The following is a 19321-nucleotide window of genomic DNA, read 5'->3' on the forward strand; positions in this document are numbered from 1 at the left end:
CAACAAAGGACAGTTGGTGTGTTAGGAAACTGAGCCATGTTCATTCCTTCACCCTCGCCCCACTGTCTCATGTCGCAAGCAACTGTGCATGTTTATTTTTATATAAAACTTCATGGCAGGCCTTAGTCATTTCAATCAATTCAGTCAAAACTTTCAAAGAATAACAACTTTTGAATTCCAAAATTGCTTAGAATCTTTGAGTTAGAATCTTTCTGTGGGAAGCAAAAAAATAATTTGCCAGCGTTGGCCAAGAAAGCTGTGCATGAAAATGTTAAAATAAAAAAAAAAAAAAAAGGCAAGCCATTACTAAACGCTACAAATATGATTGTGAAGCAACATGTTAATTTAAAACCATGTGGGCTTTATTTGATGTAATAAGGCAGTACACACTGCAAATACTGAGATCTTGGAACCCTACTGGAAATCTGACTACATTGAATTTGATGTTGGCTTAGAAAATGGGTTCACTGAAGTTTTTGGCACATCAGAGATTATCAGATTATCCACTCAGCTAGTATTTACCGCATGGTGCTCGGTATTGAGAGAACACTGTATGATGTACACTGAACCCTTTTAGAGCATAAGGATGGATTCCAAGTCATTTGTCCAACCTCAGATTTGCAAATATACTACAACATGTAATTTCTTCAACTCTTTAGTGTCTATTTTTTTTGCTAAGAGCCTTCCCTTTCTTGTACCGCTTAACTTGATCTTTACTTCTATCATTAGCCCTAGCCTTGAGCTTTTTTTTCTGAGCATCCCAGAAAGAAATAAGTTTTAAGTCTGTTCATATGAGTTACTTTATAGGCAGAACACAAAGCCGTGCTGGAATATGGATGTTTATGGTTGACTGGCCCTATGTAACTACCCAGACAGCCCACCCTTATGATTTAAATTGCTTCTCAGCTAAGCTAGTACTACTTGTCAGGGACCTTGAACCTAAAATTTGAAAATGCCAAGGGTCTATTTGAAAGAATTCATTCTTTGATAACAAAGTCTTCTTGAGGAGGCAAAATGCACTTCTGGAATATTTAAACAGTGAAAATCAATATGTGATTAAGTGCCCAAATGAATGAATAGGTCGAAACACTCAATCCCGTTGGCAGTGAGAAAAGGAGAATACGAGAGATTTGATTGAGCAAGACAGGAGAATTGGCTACAAATACGGTTTTGAGCATGGTTAGGCATCAAACTAACTTGTTTGATTGTAACGCCTGCACTCTGTTTCCAGTCACAGGGAGCCAGGATTTTGGACATAGGCCTAAACAGCTCTGAAGTGCGTGGTGTAAACCTTTATCCCATTTGGGTACCCCTGCAACTTTAGGCTCTCTGTAAAGTCATTTTGGATCCTGTAATCTATGTCCTGTTGCACTTTCACACCTTTAATATACAGCTTTACTTTAGTCTTTTGAGTACCTCTTTCCCCTGGGATTCTGGGGATCCAGTACTCACATGAAGTACAAATTATATCCCACAATATTGAGCACAGAGATTTGGCCTTTGCCGTGGATGTGGTGTTGATAATAGAAGAGAAAATGGAGTACAGAGTGAGTATGGCTCAGAAGCAGGAATAGAGGTGATGTGAGAGGGAGAAACAGGCTATCCTTGTTACATGAAAGACTGAAAATAAAAGGGGGTAAGATTTGAAAAGTAGCTAAGGGATAAGATGAGAAAGGTCTTGAATGTCAAAGTCAAGGATTTGGTCTTGACTCTGTAGACACTGTGAGCCAATGAAAGACTAGCCTGACTGAAAAGATGGCTATGACCATCTCTATCTAAATGTGAAGTTGGTGATGAGTAACTTGGCAGTACATATATTTTCCCTTTGTTTTATTTGGATTATGTAAACCTGTCTTTCAGTACAAAAGAGCACTGGGTTACATTTAGGTGACACATTTCCTCCAGACATCCTGGTGAACTTCAGGAAGTGGTGGGGATGATTCACTAGGGGACGTCTTCCTGATCCATGCAGCGATTGGTATCTGGACACAGTTGTTCTTGCCAGGCTGTGAAGAAGTCTTTCCATAATTTATGTGGATATTTGCTCTGCCTTTTCCCAAGACTTGGGAAACCAAGCACAGGATGAGACTAGATGGGAACAAATTTGGAAGATTTAGGGTCCCTGGTAAGTCTTTATTCAGAAGTCTTTTTGAAAGTCCTAAAGTGTCTAGACAGGCCTTAGCTTACCAAGGGGAAGATAGACATTGGTCAGTTTGGTTCTTTGATTACCTTGGTTAAAAAAAAAAAAAAAAGTATTTTGGATTTTTATATTCCCCGTACCCCCACGGTAAGCCTAATCTTAGAATCAGAAGATTCTTGCAAGTCTGTGGAAGTCCATTATATAAATATATATATTTATGATATATGTATATATGATATATATATGATATATATGTGATATATATCAGATATATCTGATATATACCTGATATATCTGATATATATGATATATATATCTGATATATATCTGATATATATATGATATATATATATATGATGTATGTAAATAAGTACCTTATTTTAGGTACCTTATCCTAAACTGTGCAGAGGTATACTTTACTGCCTTTTCCTAACATTTCTAACCTACAAACCTGTTGAGATTTCTTTTTATTATCTGTAACTTTTAAAATTATTATCAGTATAGCACAGAGATTAATAATACCAGCTCTGTACCCAAATTGCCCAAGTTCTGATCCTGATTTTTCCACTCAATAGCAATGTGACTTTGGGCAAATTATTTAACTCCCCTACCTCAGTTTCCTCATCTGTAATATGGAGATAATCATTTACTTTGAGCATTTTTGCCAGAATTAAATGAATGAATTCATTGTTCATTTACTAAAAGTAAAGCCCTTAGAATGGTCCCTAGTACATAAATTCCCAATAAATATTATCTATTATTGTAAATGAGAAAATTAAAGCAGCTAAAGGTCAAGTGACTTAGGTAGTTATCTAGCAAGATGGTTAAACCAGGATTAGTGTTTCTTATTTCAAGATTTAGTCAACTGAGTGTATTTAACTGGTCGACTGTACTATACTGATATAGAGACCAGAGGTCAGGAAATTTTTTCTTAAGGGGACAGATCAGTTAATAAGTATTTTATACTTTGCAGGACTTACAGTCTCTTCTACAACTACTCAGCTCTGTCATTGTGTCTTGCAGAAGCTGTAATTGATAAGGTATGGCTGTGTTCCAGTAAAACTTTATTTATAAAAACAGGTTGCAGACTGTTTGTGTAGACCTATGCTTCAGATGCTTAAGTTATACCTGAATAGAGACTTTGCATTCCATTTAGTTTTAATCTATGAAATAGGTATTGCTGTGGGAAAGGAAGGCAGAAGAAAAAACAAATTTCCCTACAGCCCATTGACAAGTTCTTGAGACAGAGTGACATTCCTCTGCAAGCTCAGGTGCCTTGATGACACTTTGCTAGGGGCAAAAGGGAATCTGAACTTAACATTATCCTGACCCTCAGCATCCTGTAAGTCTGTCTACTTGAACATATAAAAAAATCCTTTGGAAACTTCTTTTATGTCTGCCCGCCTTCCCCTCCCCCTCCCCATATATGTTGGCAGTCTTACTGCAAGCTTATGGCCCCCTGATATACATCTGAAGGCCCTCAGATGAGACCTTTTGAGTAATCAGAGGGACCGAGTTTTTACTAAACAGTAGTAAATGACCTTTTCCAAGCAATAGCTAGCCCCCTCAAGGTCCTGGAAACCTTGTTTCCAAATTCTTTGGAGGAGGCTTACCCCCTCCCAACTTGAAGCTATATAACCAGTCACCTGACCCAATTCCAGTGCAGCTCTTTCTGCCCATGGGTTCTGTCCCTGTGCTTTAATAAAATCACCTTTTTGCACCGAATCTCAAGAATTCTTTCTTGGCTCTAGGCTCTGAACCCTAACACCTCAAACTACAACCCAGGTATTATTATAATAAACAATAACTTCGCCTCCAAATGATTATGTTTAATGTGTTATTCTCAGTTGTGATGGTCATGCTTGAGAAGATCTAAAGGATTTAGAAAGTCACCAATAGTAATAAATGTGTTTTCCCATCTCAAAGAGATGTATAGAAGTTGCTGATGTAATGGCCTGGAGGATTTTTCTTAGAATTTGAAATCTGTGATTTGGGCAGGATGATAAGGGTTGTTTTATTAAAAGAACACAAATACAGACTGTTGTTTGTTTTTTTGTCTTTTTTTTTTTTTTTGTAATTTCTGTGTAGGAAAAATATGTGAGTCAGATAACATGCTATTTGTAATTATCCTTGTCATTACACAACAGGTTTTTCTGCTAGGAATGTTGTTTGCATGGGTTTGGATGTTTTTCTGGCTTACTTTTCAGTTTAATAAAGTGTTCTTTTTAAATTAAACTTGTCAGTGAACCTTTTTTGTGAGTGGCTTTGTTGGTTAGTTCATATTTATAACTTACGTCTGTTTCCGAGGAAATGACTACATTCTCTTGCATTCGATCAAAACTGTGTAACAAAGGACATCTTTGACTTACTTAAACAAGGCTCATGATGGAAACTCAAAAAACCCAATGGTTCATGTTTATAAATGTTTTTATGTATTCATTCTTGGTTGGGCCAAATAATCAGAGCTCTGTGCAGAGGGAGGGATTGAAAATACTCAGTGTTTCTCAATTGAATAGAATCGTCTGGAGCAAGTTCAGGGAACACTTTCTTACAATTCTCTTTAAAATTTTTTTATTTTATATGTTTTGAATTGGGTCTTACAGAATATAGGTATGTATTTTTTTCTTCTCTTTAAACCCGTTCCACTGATTTTTCTGTCCTCATTTGTACCTGATAGGCCCTGACCTATGGTGAAGTCTAAACCTTGCACGTGTAATTTCTAGCAACGAGGCTCATGGGGATTGGGAAGGGGCCTGGGGACGTAGCTGACTCACAGAAACCCTCTGTGTCTTCCTCCCTGCTGGAGGCCTCTCTTTCCCCACCTCTGGAACATCCTCAGGTTGTCCCCACTGTAGTCTTGTCCCTCACTGTTGATCCCTTCCTTCTGCTGTTGGTTGCAGGGCGGGACTTGAAAGCACAGGCGAGGCTCTTGCCTGCTCAGACCCGGGTTGACCTGGGCTCTGGGACCCCGCGTAGAACTCACATTCCCCCACAAAGGCCCTGTTAGAAATGGTGTTTTCTAACAGGATTTTGGTGTGATGATGATTTTATATCTGTTCGGTTATGAACTCATTGGGATTTTCTGTGCTAGTTGCTAATGTAATCATCAATTTCAGCCCTTTCATGAGCGCTCAAGGAAACCCCTTCCCTAACCCCAATCTTGGATCTAAGTCTACAACAGACAAGAGAGAAGCTGCTGTACTTGCTGCCACACGTCGCTCACTCCTGCCTTTCTCAGAAGCACCTATGGAGTAGGGTTCCTAAACACTCATGTGGAAAGCTGTTGACTAATACAACTGTTTACTTTTGGAGCACAGACTAGTCTTAAAATTAGGCTGGCTTATGCGTGCATCATTAATTGCTTAAAATTCACCTGGATTGGTGTGTCTGTGTGGGTCATACATGAAGCCAGCTTTAGGGGAGACAGAATGGGCAGATGCTTACCTGAGTGGAGAGATTTCTTTAAGACAGCCACTATCCCCCATTCATACGTGAAATTCTGTTGTCAGTAATGCATTTTATTTCCGTGTTAAGCACCTGCCTCTTTTGAAGGTCTTTTTCAAATGCAAATGTCCTTAGGAAGGATATGCGTTAAGCTGTTTGAGCCACAGATCTGATCCTATTCTTTCCTTCCTTCCTTAAACATCTGGGGTCACTGGCTCCTCAAAAGGACAGATTAAAGAAGGAAGGAACCACACTGCTCCTTCATAATTTTATCCGGGACTGGCTCTGACTATATATAGATTTGAGAAACACATGTAAGGTAACATATCTGGTATTTAACTTGGAGATACTTTTGCTTTCTCATTTGAGTAGTGAGCACCTCTAAAGGAACTTCTATTCCTAAATATTCCTTAACGACCAAAATATGTTATTACTGTAATGGTGAGGATATACATGCCCATACATATAGTACTGGAAATTTTTTTTCTAAGTATTTGTTATTTATAGGAGGTAAGGAAATCAGTCAAGTCTAATTGCAAGCCTAGAAAACGGTATATATGTTTCTGCCATATTGTCTGCATATTGATTGGTCTCGTTGGACAAGAAAATAATTTCCTTTTTTTTTTTAACCTTAGCCACCAAATATTGTCAAGTTATGATTTGTTCATTTACTCAACAAACATTCATAGAATACCTAACATGTGCCAGGTACTTTGTGCTATAAAAATGAATGATGGTGGTTTTCTGCTGAAACTCAGGCTTCAAGGAATATTTGAGGTTGTCCAGCAACTGGGGAAGTAAGGAAGAAGGAGAAGGGAATGCTGGGGGCAAGGGGAGGAAAAAAGGGGGAGGAAGCAAAGAAAGAACTGGAAGGAAGTTAGTTAAATCTGTTGGTCCTTAACACATTTTCATGTTTTTAATTACACATGTGTTATCTAGTTTGATGCTCTTTGTTTATACAATACTTGACCATCTATAGGCTGTATTTTTTTTCTGGTGTGCTATAATTTGAAATTAATTTTATCTTTTTTATATTTGTTTCTTTTCAGTATAGAAGAATTTTATGGATCAGTTTGCTAAGAAGTACATGGAAAATTTGAAGAGCTGAAGAAAAAAAATCACTATTAAACTTGCTTTTAAAAATGTGAGTAAACTTTCTCCTCTGCATTGTTTATTTCCAACACTTGTAAAGCCTGTAATTACCTTTCTGTATATTGAGTGTGTAAATTTTTTCCCAGTAGTAAAGTTACTCAACTGTGTCCGTCTACTCATTAAGTCTGTGACAATTGATGACCCACCCCCCTCTGGAAAAGTTTTTCAATTCTAAAAGTGCTATGACTAACATAGGTGATTGTAGAATTTAGATGTGTTATGGCAGTCAGTGAGCAAATCTGGTTGGCAGCGAGAAGAAAAACACAGACCTGCTAGCACAGAAAAAGCACCACCCTCTTCTCAATCCTTGATGGCTCTTTGTCCCACAGACCATCTCAGTGCTGTATTGAAGCCAGTGAGAATTTGGTCAACCCCTTAATGACCCTGTACGTTTAGAAACATGAGGTGTTTTCACATAAGCTTATTTACTCTCTTCCTTCCCGTTATTCTTGTTCAGTAATAATAATACTTAGCTATTTGTTGAGCATCTTCCAAGTGATAGGTACTTGATTCATTCAATGCAATCAGTATTCATTTAACAAATACTTTTTCCAGTGTTTGCAACGTGCCAGGCACTGCTCTGATACTATGATCTTATATTGTCATGGCAATCTTGCACGGTTGGAGTTAACATTTCAGTGATCTGCATGAGGATACTAAGGTTCAGAGAAGGGTAGGGAGTTTGCTGACCGGCACACAACTGTTAAGTGGCAAAACCCACTGTGTGAATTTGGTGCTGACATTTTTTGATTGGCCATATCCTATGTAAATGGTGTTTAAAATGCTTTTCTTGGCACTGCTTTTGGTAGGAGACTAGAACCTTCTGGGTTGTATTCTTAACAGGAATATGAGCCTAATCCTTCTAAAGTTTGGCCATAGTCACAAGGAAGGAAATTAGAGAAACATTCTCCCACTTTTGAGAGGTAGCTTTGGTACCTAGATGGGGAGTTAAGAGATAAAATGTCTAGTCCCAGACCTTCCATGGATTTCCTGTGTGTCCTTGAGATAGTTAACATACATGGGAAACAGTTACTTTTATTTATGCCAACTGAGGAGAGCAGACCAGACGTTCTCTGGGGTCTCTTTCAGTCAGCTCTTTATGGAAATAAATTATGAAGGAAAGTGCACAAATCATAAGTGGATGGCTTGAGGGAATAATTGTCACAAAATGGACACACCTTTGCAACAGCACCCAGATTAACAGAAAATTGCCGGCACCCCAGAACCCTCCTCTTCTAATGTTCCTGGAGGTAACTGATTCCATGATTTCTAATGCCATTGATAAGTTTGCCTGTTGAAAAAATTCGTGTGAATAGAATCATGTACTATATATTCTTTTGTGTCTGGCTTATTTTTCTTACTGTATTTGTGAAATTCTTCTACAGTATTGCATAAGTTTGTTTTATTTCATTCTCCTTGCTCTTAATGGTATTCAATTATATCTCTCTTTTTTTTTTTTTTTTTTTTAATTTAACGTTTATTTTTGAGACAGGGAGAGACAGCATGAATGGGGGAGGGTCAGAGAGAGAGGGAGACACAGAATCTGAAACAGGCTCCAGGCTCCGAGCTGTCAGCACAGAGCCCGACGCGGGGCTCCAACTCACAGACCGTGAGATCATGACCTGAGCCGAAGTCGGATGCCCAACCAACTGAGCCACCCAGGCGCCCCTATATATCTCTTTTAAAGTTGCTGGACATTTAGGTGCTATCCAGTTTGGATGAATAACGAATAGTGCTTTGATGAATATTTTTGCACATATCTTCTGGTGTTTGTATTTTGTTCAGAGACTACTCAGTGATTTAGATTCTGCAGATCTGGGGAGTGATGTTGAACTAAATAAATGTCTTTGAAAGCAGACAAGTTGATTTTAGGTAGCCAGGTGATTTGTCTGGCTCAGCCTGATGGTCCAAACATGCTAGTCGGAGACAGATAAAGATGCTTTTGTATATTGCTCTTGTAGATTGAGAGTGTGGCCAGGTGGAAGCCTTCCTTGATACGTGTGTGGTGTGGTAAGGCTTGCTCTCCTGGCAGAGAAGGGCTTTGGTTGGGTCCAGGAAATGGTTACAGAGGGGAAGAGGCCGTAAATCCAGAAAAGAGAGATGGCTCGGCTACCCTAGAAATGATTAGGAGATCTCATCAACCTGATCAAGGGCCTTAAAAACTGACAACCCAGGGGAAGAATCTGTATTGTGAGACTGAAGAGTTTGGGGAGATGAATAAAGAAATAAATAATGAGGGGCGCCTGGGTGGCTCAGTCGCTTAAGCTTCTGACTCTTGGTCTTGGCTCAGGTCACGATCTCATGGTTCATGGGATCGAGCCCCACATCAGGGGGAAAGCTGCTTGGGATTATGTCGCTCTGCCCCTCCCCCACCCACCTCCCTCCCCTCTTCTCAAAAATAAATAAACTTAAAAAAAAAAAAAAGAACTATTGTTGCAGGCAGGCAGGCTGAATCTCAGAAGGAGCTCTCAAAGCATTTTCTGAACGAATTTATTCTAATGTTGGCCAAATTTCTTTTTAAGTCTAATTTTGTTTTGAGGAAGCTTTGAAAAACCAGTTCCTACTGTATGAATCTTGAGCCGACCCGGACTTACTCAATAGAATTACCAAACTAGGAAACAAATGTATTTTCAAACAAATGTGGGGTGTGGGCGTGAGGGTCTTGCCGTGCGACCATTCTGTGTTCAGGTCACAGCTCCTGCCTCTTCCGACCATCTCCCCAGGTTAGCTCTTTCCTCTGTAAAGTAGGGATATTAATGTGCTTACCTAATAGGTTTGCTGTGACAGTTTACTGCCATAATGTCTGCAGTGTGCATTTGGGTGTGTTGTACACCCAATAATGACAGCCATTATTCTTACTATTTTTCGGAATCTTCTTATGGATGTTGCCTGTTTGACTCAGTAGCTGAGACTTCATAAGAGTTTCCAGGTGATTTTTTTTTTTAATTTTTTTTTTTTCAACGTTTATTTATTTTTGGGACTGAGAGAGACAGAGCATGAACGGGGGAGGGGCAGAGAGAGAGGGAGACACAGAATCTGAAACAGGCTCCAGGCTCCGAGCCATCAGCCCAGAGCCCGACGCGGGGCTCGAACTCACAGACTGTGAGATCGTGACCTGGCTGAAGTTGGATGCTTAACCGACTGCGCCACCCAGGCGCCCCTCAGGTGATTTTTTTAAAAACATAAGACTAGCTAGTTTCTTTTTTAAGTATGGTGAACACTAATAAGTATTTTCCGACTTGCCTCACCTTAAACTGAAATCAGAGGAAAGATGAAAGGAAACATTTGTCCATGTGTTCTTGGCCAGGCCCTCCCCAGGGTGAGTCAGTGAAGACACTGTTGGTTGTTGGAACTCCTTTACTCGGTTAATTCAAGAAGAAGCCAGTGGAGCTGAGATTCATGGGGAAGTTGGGTCATTTCGGACAAAGGAAAATCAGAATTTTTGTTGGACTCTCAATTCTTGGCAGGCATTTTGCAAATGTAAATAAGGTGTCCTTATTTACCAGGGGACTGTGGTGAGAGGCTCTGTGGGTGACTTACTACATACCACCACACCCAGTATAGGGTATGCTTCCCAACTGGTTGTGGTTGGCCACGTCTTTTCACCCATTAGTGATTCTGTACTAGCTATTAGGACATATGGTATCGATTAAGCTTGATTTTGCCCTCGGTGAGATTATTTTTATAAAAAAAAATTTGTTTTAAGTTTGTTTATTTTGAGAGAGGGAGAAATAGCTTGAGCAGGGGAGGGACAGAAAGAGAGGGAGAGAGACAGAAGCCCAAGCAGGCCCCTCGCTGTCAATGTGGAGCCCGATGTGGGGCTTGAACTCACAAGCCATGAGATCATGACCTGAGCCGAAATCAAGAGTCGGACGCTCAGCCAGCTGAGCCACTCAGACGCCCCTGACCTCGGTGAGATTATGATCAAACAAATGAATACTCTAGTGTTCTGAAAAAACTTTTAGAGTGATTTGAGCAAGGAGAACAATTTACCCAAAACTCTGAAATTCTACTTCTGATTTTTCTAGTACTAGCTTTGGCACTTCTGGTATATCATTTGCCATGGGCCTCTGTTTCCTCATCTATAAAATCAGGAATAGTTTAGATTGGTACTTTGAGGCAGAGGGGAGTTCTGTGAATCCTCTAAATGTCATACCTAGTTTGGGAGTGTATTTTTTTTTTTTAGGGAGAGTATGCGAGCAGGGGAGAGGGGCAGAGGGAGAGAGAAAATCTTAAGCAGACTTCACGCTCAGTGTGAGATCATTGACCTGAGCCAAAATCAAGAGTCGGTTGCTCAACTGACTGAGCCACCCCAGCGCCCCAATATTTATATTTTTCTAAATGCTAGATTCTTTGACAGGTTCATTCCAAGTCAGAGGATCCTTTGACAGCATATGTTGGTACTTACGATAGTAGATGAAGGAGCAGTTTTAAGATATGACCTAAGTTCACCAAATAGTTACTATCCATATCAGATAAAACATTAAATGACTAAAGTGAGGTAACTGATTTAAGGTTGTAAGAGTATATCTACATTTATTTTCACAGCAGCATTTGCTTTAACAAGCTCTAATACACATGCTCTATTCATGAAAGGGTGTATATATATATATATATCAACTACACAAATATATAAGACATGTATTTAAATATATGACATAGCTAGATTATGAAAGCTGTATTTGGCTTTCTCTCATATCTCTATTTAAATTCCCACTTCCCACATTACATCTTTGGGAGTGTCACCCTGCCCCCAAAATTGGCTTTGTTTTGTTGTTCCTGATGTCAAAGCAAATATTTACTAAAAAACATTGAATAATTGTCATAGAAATTAAATATTGGATTAATTAAATTAATCAAATAAGTACCAAATAGTGTTATTACTTATTTTTTTAAGTTTATTTATTTATTTTGAGAGAGACAAGAGTGTGAGTGGGGGAGGGAGGGAGGGAGGGAGGGAGGGAGGGAGGGAGAGAGAGAGAGAGAGAGAGAGAGAGAGAGAGAGAATATCCCAAGCAGGCTCCGCATTGTTGGAGCCAAGCCGATGTGGGGGTTGATCCCATGAACTGTGAGATCTTGACACCTGAGCTGAAATCAAGAGTTGGACACTCATCCGACTGAGCCACCCAGGCGCCCCTACTTAATTATTACTTTTAAGTTCCGACCTCGATCCTCTTATACCCAGGGGTATCTACATGCAGCTGATGCAGGAGGGCATATAGGAAAGAATTAAACCAAAAACTTTGGGATGTTTGTACTTTCCGGCATTTAGATGTTCTGGCAACTGGCAAACAAGAAGTATCATTTGTCTCAGAGCCCAGGCAACACCCTTCTCTCTACATTGTGCTCATGGTTCTTGAGGTCACGGGATGGTGGTGGTGAAAGCTGTCTGGTTATGCCACTTTGGAGGCTGGATGGACCCAGGCACAGGAATGAGGTGGGGCCTCTCATCTGGCTTTGTTACTGCCCTGTCTTCTTCAGGCTGAGGAAGGCCGTGGGACTGTGCACTTTATTACTCAGGCCTGCTTATATAATCGCTGCACCTTGTCATGTAGTGGTTTCTGAACAGGCATTTTGTAGCCGCTGAGATGATGTTGCCCCTAAAGAAAAGCAGCCCCCGTAGCTCTGGCCCTTTGGGCTCTCTTTCTCCATACCCTGGTAGTCTTGTTCACTTTATCATATGGTGTTGATGTTTTCTACCTCCTGGGTAATTCTCAAAATACTGCTTGGGATTGGCAATCTTATTTGGAATCATGTGTCACATATGTGTTTTGTGTTTTATTGGTCTGTTATAACTTGAGACAATATGTAAATGAATTTCTTTCCATTAAAAGATTTTTATTTCCATTTTTTTTCCCCCTCTAGTGATCTCTCCCTCTTTTACCAAGTAACTAGGATCTCCTTTACAATCCAAGGGAGATGTGGTTGGGGTTTTAGAACTATTCCTTTAAGCAGAGGCTTCCTTTGTGTGTGAGGTGCAATGGAGTTGGAGGGTAGCTTGAAGCTATTTGCTAAGCCTTAGCAGTCTTTATTCTCAGTTGCTTTGTTTTTTCCCCACCCCGTTAGGAAATTGGCAGTCAGTGACTGATTTTTTTTCCCCTTCTTAATACAGATATGCATGGGTGTAACTTGGAGAGAAAGGAAATGTTTACACATTTTGCAAATAAATAACCAAATCATGTGGAGGGTGTGTGTGTGTGTGTGTGCACATGCATTGGCTCTATAACTGGACAGGTGGTGCTTTTAAGTGCTATGTGTTTGTTTAATTAGAAGAACTTAGCACTTCGGACGGCACTTTAGGCATATAGTTTCAGCAGTTTTTTAAGAAGGAAGAAGGTCCAAGGGAATTTTAGTGGATCTCATTTAGTGGATCTATGGTTTAATATTATGGCATTTTTTGAAATGCATGGTTCTGGCATCATCAGAATTTCAATTAGCCAAGGCTCTCCATGGCTTAGGGGGCAAGGAAGTGGGAGAAGGGATTTCAGTCGTTCTTTATTATTTAGCAGTAGCTGGAGGCTTTGTGCATCATAGTCAAAGAAATGAGGTTGTGTCCCCAGGGTGTGTTCCGTGTTCCTGGAATACCCAAATGCTGCCTTCCCCCTGAAGAGTCACAGCCCAGAGCTTGTTCAACCTAGAGGAGACTTAAATTAGGGGTGTGGTAATTTACAGCCACTGTAGCAGGACCCATTTAGTCTTTAGGCAAAAAATAATACATGCTGTCTGTTAAGAAATTATGGTAGCTCTTAGAGCTTGAGATAGCTTCAACAACTTGCTATTACCTCAAACTCTGGTATAATCCCTCGCCAATGACGGACTCCTCAGTACCATGCAATAATTATATTTGTCGTCTGTGTTTTAGTTTGTCTTTCAAAACACGAGTTGTCACTGTACCATCAGCTTTTCTTATTTTTATATTTGTTTTCACTTTATTCCTTACCTTCATGGTAGTCATTATGTGCTTGGTTTTAGGTACGTGGCTATTTGATACTGGGATATTAAGAGATTTTAGAAGAAAAGGTCATCAGCTGTCTTTCTGGGCTATTCTGGGCATTTTGTACTATATTTATTTTGGGTCCAGCTTTTCCTGCCCTTGATTTCTGATTAGCTGTTCCTCCTCCTGGCCGTGGCCTCTCATCTTGCTTGGAAGCTTTTCAATAGGTCTGAACTTGGATGACTGTTTTGTTTAACAAATAAACTTGATGTCAACCTTGGGTGGTAGAGACAGACACAGGATGGAACTCTGTCCATTAATGCTTCTGGTTCTAATGCAAGGAATTCCTGGAGCAGGGAAGCTAGTTTCCAGTACACCAATTTCCAGAAGTTGTTTCCTGCTTGAGGAGATTAGCCTTTACAATGGGAAACGTGAATCCTGGGCATTTGCAAAAGTTTTGGATGATTTGTGAGATTTTATTTTTTCAATGTTTATTTATTTTTGAGAGGCAGAGACAGAGTGTGAGCAGGCAAGGGGCAGAGAGAGGGAGGGAGACAGAATCTTCAGACAGAATCTGAAGCAGGCTCTGGGCTCTGAGCTGTCTGCACAGAGTGTGATGCGGGGCTCGAACTCATGAGCTGTGAGATCATGACCTGAGCTGAAGTCGGAACCTCAACCGACTGAGCCACCCAGGTGCTCCTGATTTGTAAGATTTAAATGGTCTTACTGTCTGTAAATTTTCAGAAATTAAAGAATGGATTCTTTGCTTAGAGAGGTGGGCCTTTTGGTTCTTCATAGTCTGAATTGGTCTTGACTGAGGTCTGGCACAGAACACCCCTTTTCAGAAGCCTGGCACCCAGAGACGGAGCCTTCTGTGTTCTTGGGAGAGTGAAAAAAAGAAGTATCAAGCAGGAAATAAGTGGCCTTCAAGGAGTAGTGGGCCTTCAGACATAAGACTTGTCCCAAGAAGAGCAGAGCGACAGCCAAAACACCTGTTTGCGTTGACCCACAGTGCCTCCTGGCCTGTTGACCCTTTCTCTTTCCTCCCCTTGTTAGCCAGCACAAGCAGCAACACTTCTCTGTGAGTCTGTGTGGAGTGATTTTAGAGGAATAGAAAATACCGAGTAATTCTAATGGAATGTTGTAGGATTCAGAAAGCGATTTCTGCTTCCTCACTTGGGGGTCCTCCTGGGTCCTCAGAAGGTAGAGCTGATTGGGGCGCCTGGGTGGCGCAGTCGGTTAAGCGTCCGACTTCAGCCAGGTCACGATCTCACGGTCCGTGAGTTCGAGCCCCGCGTCAGGCTCTGGGCTGATGGCTCAGAGCCTGGAGCCTGTTTCCGATTCTGTGTCTCCCTCTCTCTCTGCCCCTCCCTCGTTCATGCTCTGTCTCTCTCTGTCCCAAAAATAAATAAATGTTGAAAAAAAATTAAAAAAAAAAAAAAAGAAGAAGGTAGAGCTGAAAAAAATCAACGTGTTATGTGTGGTTGGTTCTTTGCACTCTTTAATACGATACAGTCGATTCTCGTTATTTGTGGTAGTTACATTCTGTAAGGTCACCGCAAATACTGAATTAGCAATACTGAGCCATTGGCCCTGGTGGGTATATAAATTTAGGTTCCTGTGAGCTTCTGTCACATTTTCTCATTGATCAATGTATAGTCTTCATCTCTTTAAGGCACCTATTTAATATTGTTGATTCATTAACAATGAACTCGCAATCAACAGTGCTATAACATATGCCTAAACAAAGCTTATCTAACACACCCGTTTTTCTCTGCAAGGCACGTCACAGCCTCTTTCACTTGGGAACACTAGACAGCACCTCAGCCCTATAAACACTTGTTTGTAATATGAATGCTGATCTGAAATAAGAAGGGAGAGCATTGCCTTATTCACCTTCAGCTGGGACCGTGTTCACAGGCAACTCAAATTTTTTACTGCTCTGTGCTTGTCCAGGAATGCCCATGAAAACGCAACGAGTACTGATTTTGGGTTTACAAATACATTTTTGTTAGTGGGCAAATCCACAATATCTACTGTGTGACATGAGAAAAGTAATCCCAATTATTGTGGCGGGAACCCTTTTTAGTCCAGCTCTACAGAGTGTGTACCAAACCAATCATTTAAGGTAAAAATAAGTTTCAAGTTGGTACTGTGACCACTATCCAGAACACATTTTTAAACAGCCTCTGCTAATATGAAAACTGTTAAGGACAACTTGCCCAATTGGTGATTCCTATTGTTGAACAAGTGACAACACTATAGCCAGGCTTTGAACATGTAGAGAAAAGGAGCAATGGCTTGTGTATCCCCGTGTCCTTGACATGAAAGGTAATAATGGCCAGCACATAGTGGAACCCCAGTGGGTGAATGAGTACTAAAATGAACGAATGAAGGAAAGAGCGAGGAGAAATCTGCTTGGTATTATCTGACAGTCTACTTCAGGGCACCTTTGGAATCTGATGCATCTTTTCAGCTTAGCTAACTTCCTGCCTCCTGCATTTATTAAATTAACTCATGTAAATGCTTACTAAATGTCAGAGGAAGTAGAGTCTAGGAGCTGGGGTAGCATGGGGGATATTGTAGCTGGGCTGAGAGCGGAATAGGAGTACCGCCAACCATACTGAGAAGACTACTTAAGGGCTAAATCAGCATTTGATTCCTTCTTCCATCTCACCACGGAGCAGTTTCTTTCTTGGCTTTTTTGCTCATATTCCTGCTACCAACTTCTCTCCTCTTCAGTCCCCCTTCCACACTGCTGTTATCAGAAGCCTTTCTAGAACATGATTTAATCATCTCAGTGTCTTGCTTCAGAATTTCATTCTCCTCGTAAGATACAATTCAAAACTCCTTAGTGATCTGGCTCCATCCCTGCATTTCCAGCTTCTGTCTCTTACCCTTGCACTGAAGGACATCATCCTGTGCTCGGCGGCGGAACTAGACTTTTCACTGTCTCCCACGCATGCCCTTTAGGACTTTTGGCTTTTGCACAGTGTCGTTGCCAATGTTGTCTGCTCCTCCCAGATCTTCCCCTGTGCTGTGTCTGGCAAGATGCCCATCCCCCCTACAAGTACGAGCTCTTTAAGGGAAAGGTCTATCTAATCATCTTTGTGCATAGCCTCTCAGCCTGTAGCATGTTATGTTCCGTAAATGTAGTTGAGTGGGTGAATGAATTTAGACATTGTCTGGAGGATTTGGAAATACGAAGACTTAAAAAAAATCATTTTAAGTAAAAAAGAGAGGATAGGATATCAGTTTGTACTCAGACAAATAGAAAGATGTGACAGTTCTCTTGTTAACTAGCTTTGTCTGATGGGTAAAACTGAGCTTTTCCACTCAGGAAACATCTACACTACACCATGCTCCCTGGCCCCCAATATAAATATCCAGGAACTAGATTTAATTAAAGTAGAAGCTAGTTAAATTTTATATGAGAGGAAACAACGTGCAATTTCAGATATTATCTGTTGCTGTTATTTCCTGCAGATTAACCATTCATTTCACCAAATATTTATCACGGAGCTACTATGTCCAAGAAACAGGGCCAGGGGCTTTGGAGCATGAAAAGAAAAGATAAGCAGAACACAGGGGCTTTTGTCTAGTGGGAGGGAAGGACATGAAAGCACATTTCTGTAAAACAGGATAAAACGTACACTTATTACAGGTAGTGCTGTGGTAGCACAAAAAAGAGTGAGGTTATTTCTAGCCTGCTCACTTCTATACAAGAGCTTGAATTTAACATGAACCTGGAAAGGGTACACTTGGGAGTAGGTAGGTAGCAGGGCAGAGGAACACGATTAGGGTGGTTCCAAAGAGAGAGGACAGTATAAGCAAAGATGCCGAGGCAAGAAGGTACAGGGGATAAGTACTGCAAGGAGCGGGATGGGTGAGTGCAGAGCATTGTAAGATAAGACTGGAAAAGTACATCAGGATCTTATTTTAGAGGGATTTAATGACAGTTTGCTTGGACTCTGTTCTGCAGGCACAAGGAGCTGTGGCAGAATTTTAACAGGAAGATTTTAAAAAGGAAATATGTGACAGCAGCCAGCAACAGCTAAAATTTGTAAGCAGATATCATGTGCCAGGCGCTTTTTCTAAATCCTCACCACAACACTTTGAGGCTAGTACTAATAGGATCACTTTTGATAGATAAAACGGAAAGCCTGGAGAGGTTAAGTAACTTCCCAGGATCCATAGCCCATAAGAGGTGGACCTGAGATTTGAAGCCAGAAAATCTTATTTGTGAATGTGGGTTTTGAACCTGGGATTGAAGAGTAGGACTCAAGGAGTCTCTGAACTTTTCTCAATTATTTGCAGAGTGTTAATATCTATGAATGTATACCTTTGTTTAAGACAAACATCTCTAGCTTTAATCCTGTAAGTTGGAGCACACCAAATGATGTGAATAAAGACTGGAGCAGCGCCCCATTTTGCCCTCACGAATCCCCAGTATGTACCATGCATCATATGGTGATGGTGTGCTTACGCTGCTTCTTAGATTGGAAAAAGAACACTCTCGCACTGCTCAAAATAAAAGGAAATGTCAGAAACCATTTGTAAGAATTATTATTATTTTTGTTTGTTTGTTCATTTATTTATTGTATTTTACATGCAAGAACCCAAACTAGAGAGACAGTAGAGAGAGACAGAGCATGAATGGGGGAGGGGCAGAGAGAGAGGGAGACACAGAATTGGAAACAGGCTCCAGTTTCCGAGCCATCAGCCCAGAGCCTGACGCAGGGCTCGAACTCACGGACTGCGAGATCGTGACCTGGCTGAAGTCGGACGCTTAACCGACTGCGCCACCCAGGCGCCCCATGTAAGAATTATTAGTACTATAAAGTGTCAGGCTGTTCCTTGGTTTGTGAAAAACAGAAAGTGTCCAACAAGTTTTGTTTTGTTTTTTTTGAAGGTAAACATGAGCTCTCCAGGCCCTGGAACTTGGGATAACATGAAAGAGAAGAGAGCTAGCTGTCCATTGGGCAAAAATCATTCTTTTAAATTTCGACAAAAGCTAAGGGCACAGCTAAGGGTGGCTGTGTCAGTTAAGTGTCCGATTTCAGCTCAGGTCGTGAGCTTGTGAGTTCAAGCCCCACATTGCATCAGGCTCTATGCTGACAGCTTGGAGCCTGGAGCCTGCTTTACATTCTGTGTCTCCTCTCTCTCTGCCCCTCCCCTGCTCTCTCTCTCTCTCTCTCTCTCTCTCTCTCTCTCTCTCTAAATTAAACATTAAAACAAATTTAAATTCCAACAAAAGCTAAATAAACTCTGGAAATCTGAAATGTTTTTGAAAAATGCCTAGATATTAGTCAGTTTTCAACTAGATCAACTAACAATTCAGTTAGTACTCTACTGAAACCACCATGGTCTTTGGGGAGAATCTAGGCCCCAAAGACAGATGGTAGTGGGGTTGATGAGAGGGGAGCATAAAAACGACTCTCCAAACCTGTATTAACAATGAATGTGTCCAGTGTTTTCCTTTGTGATGAGTGCATGGGAAAGTTCTATGAGGAAGGAGGGATCTCTTTAGTTTTGGAGATTTGCACTTAAAATAATCTTTATTGATGCAGGTAAGGAAGAATGAAGTTAAATTGTCATTCTGATTTCCTTCTAGACTAAGAGAATTCAGTAATAATGAGATGAATTTTCAT

The 19321-nt window shown here is 40.7% G+C and overlaps 1 protein-coding gene and 1 long non-coding RNA gene across 9 annotated transcripts in view; both read left to right on the top strand.

The window, feature by feature from the left end:
• The window catches only part of LOC115518519, a 56632-nt gene extending 49471 nt beyond the window's left edge, over positions 1-7161 (top strand). The window contains exon 3 of the long non-coding RNA XR_003970291.1: positions 6634-7161. This is a non-coding gene — a long non-coding RNA (uncharacterized LOC115518519). The remainder of the gene's footprint in view (positions 1-6633) is intronic.
• A 703-nt stretch (positions 7162-7864) lies between these two features.
• Positions 7865-19321, top strand: part of PPFIBP1 (PPFIA binding protein 1) — a 117458-nt gene continuing 106001 nt past the window's right edge. For 3 of the 8 annotated variants that reach the window (XM_030322040.1, XM_030322044.1, XM_030322045.1), the window contains exon 1: positions 7867-7986. The gene's annotated coding sequence lies outside the window, so the exon portion shown is untranslated. Of the gene's footprint in view, positions 7987-19321 lie in introns of all 8 variants that reach the window. The other 5 variants (XM_032593939.1, XM_030322046.1, XM_030322047.1 and 2 more) reach the window with 3 other exon arrangements.

The sequence above is a fragment of the Lynx canadensis genome, chromosome B4, assembly GCF_007474595.2.
Source record: "Lynx canadensis isolate LIC74 chromosome B4, mLynCan4.pri.v2, whole genome shotgun sequence".
Lineage (NCBI taxonomy): Eukaryota > Metazoa > Chordata > Mammalia > Carnivora > Felidae > Lynx > Lynx canadensis.